The sequence below is a fragment of the Trichoplusia ni genome, assembly GCF_003590095.1.
Source record: "Trichoplusia ni isolate ovarian cell line Hi5 chromosome 18 unlocalized genomic scaffold, tn1 tig00003573_group17, whole genome shotgun sequence".
NCBI classification, from domain to species: domain Eukaryota; kingdom Metazoa; phylum Arthropoda; class Insecta; order Lepidoptera; family Noctuidae; genus Trichoplusia; species Trichoplusia ni.
Genome location: NW_020799788.1, coordinates 29,556 through 33,703, shown reverse-complemented (window position 1 = coordinate 33,703; position 4,148 = coordinate 29,556). Strand labels below are relative to the sequence as shown.

Genomic DNA, 4,148 nt, shown 5'->3' with positions numbered 1-4,148 from the left:
AGCAGGCTAAATACAAAAAAACGATTTATGTAAGTAATAAGTTTTTGACATGAAGAGGAACTGTTAGCGAAAAATATAATAAAAATATGATCAATAGATAGCACCCCGCATCGCCCACCCTTCACCGCTTCCTAAGTGCTCTGGCTGTGGAGAAGAAACGGCGCAACAAACTCCCAGCAGCACGGTGTCTGTTAAATAATGCGTAATGTATGTTTTATGTATTATGACAACTAATGAATTCTAATTCGCTCATCACATTTTAATGATGGTCGATTAAAAGTAAAAATTATTATCCTTATCCTTAGCTAAATTTAATCGAATTTTATTCACATATTGGACAAGGTTTAGTTAGTTTGTAATATTTTGAAAAGAAGTTATTAAAATAAAATAACGTTGTTCTTAATTTTTGCTTCTATTATTTAATAATTATAATCAAAGTAAATATTTACAATTTGCGTAATGATTTTTAATGAACAATGGTTGACTTTATAACATTTGTAGGCTGGCTGGTGGCTTAATGCGTAAATCCACTGACACAAATTAATATTTTGATTTAAATTTATGTAACTGCTGTATCGATAAGCATCAATTTGACATCCAAAACTAAAACGTCAAGTACAGAAAAGGCAACGCGAACGCACTGCGATCACGTTTTTATTTCAATATAACTCTATAACTTGTGGCATTATGATGGATTTTTGAATGGACAGTTGCAAAACTAACGCTTGCTTTCCGCGCGCTTCCGTACCCTGGCTTTGCGTCAGATCTTTTACGAAATCGGTTTATGTACTTTCATTAATCACTATATTCTACGCTTTCACAACATAAGCCAAACCGCATGTTACGAATAATATAGGGAAATATAGTTTATTAGATGCTAATAGTACGGACGCCTGCTTAACAACAGCCCTGAGTTTGTCGAGTACAAATCTTGATATTGGGTAACAAATGCATCATAGAAATAATTGAACATCATTAAATATTACAATGAGAAATAACAAACAATGAGGTTGATGAAAATGCTGCAAATCTAGACGCGATATTATCGCGTCTAGCTTTACAGCAGATTTCAATCATTCATGAAGATCTTAGATGCGGACCCATCTTCTCTGTTCCCACCCTTCACGTTTCGTGAACTTAATGTTAAGGCCCTGTTGGCGAGGCGCAATGAGGAAAGTCCTAGGATCCAACTTTAGAGACTGTGGCATATTCTCATCCAGCTCGACTCGATACTCCTTCAAGATGGTGACTAGTCCAGACATAACTTGCATCTTCGCAAAACGACTTCCTGAAACAAAGAGGTTTGTACCATGTTATATCATAAAACGTCAACCAGTAACAAGGCAGCAAGAAAATTTACTGGACACACTAGACATGCTTTAGAAAAACAGGAATCCTAAGACAAGAAGCTATCAGCAAAAACAAGAAATATTTATGCTTCGACTTGAAATGTTTAATTTACTATCAGTATTAGCCATAATTCAAAGCATGAAAATATATTTACCTATACAGATCCTGGGTCCTTCTCCGTACGGGAAGAAGGTGTAAGGTTTCACATCCTTTTTGTTCTCAGGCAAGAATCGTTCAGGTTTGTATTCCTCAGGGTCTGGGAAGTAGTCCGGATTGTAGTGGATGTGATAGATCGGGATGTGAACTCGGACTCCTTTGTCCACTCGCAAGCCAGTAGAGAACTCGTAGTCGTCCATCACTTCACGAGTGAGCACACCCGAATATAGGATACATCCGGAGAGTCTCGTACACAGCAGCGTCGAGATACGGCAGCTCGTTGATACATTCGTAGACCAATTTGTTGTTCCTGCGTGTACAGTATTCGTCTATCTCCTCAATGACTCGGCTTTGCGCTTTTTGATTCTTTGCGAGCTCGTACAAAGTGAAACTAATAGTAGTCGCCGATGTCTCGAAGCCTGCCGCAAAAAACATGATACACTGCGCCACAAGTAAGTCGTCATCCACTTTCAGGTGTATTTTGTCGTTTCTTCCGGTCTTCGAGTTGGTGATGCTATCGCCAACTAAATAATCGTCTTCCTTAAAAGTTAAAACTAAATCTACAAAATCGTTCCTTGGTGATGGTTTGTGATTCCTGCTTTCAAAAACTCCTTTCAAAAGTTTAGAAAAGAACTTATCTATGGAGGATGGGAAGAGTTGCATCTTCATTCCGTAGAAAATGGCTGGCCAAACAGCTCTCATAATCATTTTAAAACCTCTTGTATTTGAAGCTTCGAAGATTCGAGTAGCCATAACTCTGAATATATTGTTTCCTTCTTTGCCCATAGCGTTTGACTCGATCGAAAAGCACAGGAGCAGATGCAGTCCATGGTGTATCTGGCACCGAGGTCCCTGCCTTCAATGACATTATTCTTGGTAGTAGTCCCATATTCGAGCATGTCTTCCAGACCATGATTACATTTTTCAATCAAGTAGAACATTTTCTTCATTTTGGCCGAAGAGAATAATGCAGTCAGGTTTTGTCGAATCACCTTCCACCTGTTATTACTGGCAAAGAAGAGGTTCTGTGTTGTGATTTCCTTTGTTGCATAATGTGAGGCTTCTCTACCGTTGAAGTAATAAAAGTCTTTTGTAAAGACATCTTTGACTATTTCTGGGCTTTGTACCACTAGGACAGGTTCCGTACCGTAGAAAGCTCCGAAATATGGTTGGTTGGGGAATTTCCGGCAAAGCTCTTGTAGTAATTTACCAGGATATTGCTTTTGAAGCATAAACTTGGCGTAGTTGCCCAAAATAGGCAGTGGTTTTATGAAAGGTACATTTTTCTTTTCCCAGTAACTGAACTTCTTTTTAGATATGAAGTAAATTAAAGTAATTAGTATTGCCAGCAGTGACACGAAAACTAGTAACGCGGCCATGGTTGGTAATGTTTCACTGATAACTGAGGAGACATACTCGGACTCGGCGGTATTTAAACAGGTTCAACTAGTCGATGACAACACCAAAACGCAAATCATTATGTTATCAGTTCACAAATTAGACTCTATAAAGATCCTGTCCTAATTTGGGGTTAACTAAAATAAAACATAAATGAAAATAAATATCTAGTGTCCGATGTCTAAGCTCAGACACAGAAAGCGGCACAAGAGCGGCACAGAAGGCGGCCACGGAGGCCACAACGCCAAAGCAAACAGAAAAAAAAATGTCAACAAAGCAAATTTATCGTTTGCTAAACCTTACCAACCTAAAAAGGTGTCCTATCATAAAAAAACATGAATGAATGATCTATTTTTTTGGATGACAAATTTTCGTCATATAACCGATTTAATTTAAAAATTTTCTTAATTTACATGCACAATAAATAAATTATTATTATTATCAATGATTATTTTTTCATGGTGCATGAAAATTTTAAACATATTTAAAATGATTTTTTTATACACCTTGTATAGAAGAGACCATAGTTAGTGGTTAAGGAAAAAACCAGCCAAGTGTGAGTGAAACGCGCCCGAGTTCCGTACCATCATAGAGCAAGGACGAAGCAAACATCATATTTGTGTCGGTCAATAGTGTTCTAACTCTCTTTTAGGACTTATTGTAACAGTGACAAAAATACATCTATACTAATATATAAAGCCGAAGAGTTTGTTTGTTTGAACGCGCTAATCTAAGGAACTACTGGTTCAGATTGAAAAAATATTTTTGGCTATAGGTATACCATCACGCTGCGCTCCTATTAGTGGAGCGAAGATACAATGGAAAATGTGGAACAGGGCAGGCATAAATCATAACTTATATCTTCTAACCACGCGGACGAAGTCGCGGGCAACAGCTAGTCTTCTCATAAAATGTCAACTGTCAAACTAGTCATCATGTACCGTTTTACCGTTCGGTTGCGGAGCCCTATTTAGGAATAAATTATTTATCGGGTGCTGAATCACTTCCAGTCAGCGATTATTTGATGATATATCTATAAATAGGGTGATTGTATTTCTTTTAATTTGTATTTAATTTAAAAAATTGTGAAACTTACTTGTTTACTATAATTAATATTTACTTGTACAGATAGTGAGATATATAATATTTAGGGTTGTTATTTACGAATATATCTTTTACTCCAAATTAAATGTATGATTAATCATCATTTGTGTTGACAGCTTTAATTGGTTTACCGTTTTTTT

At 36.8% G+C, this 4,148-nt stretch overlaps 1 pseudogene; it reads right to left on the bottom strand.

The window, feature by feature from the left end:
• Positions 1 to 396: 396 nt before the first annotated feature.
• LOC113506534 lies at positions 397 to 3,288 on the bottom strand (annotated as a pseudogene).
• Positions 3,289 to 4,148: the final 860 nt, after the last annotated feature.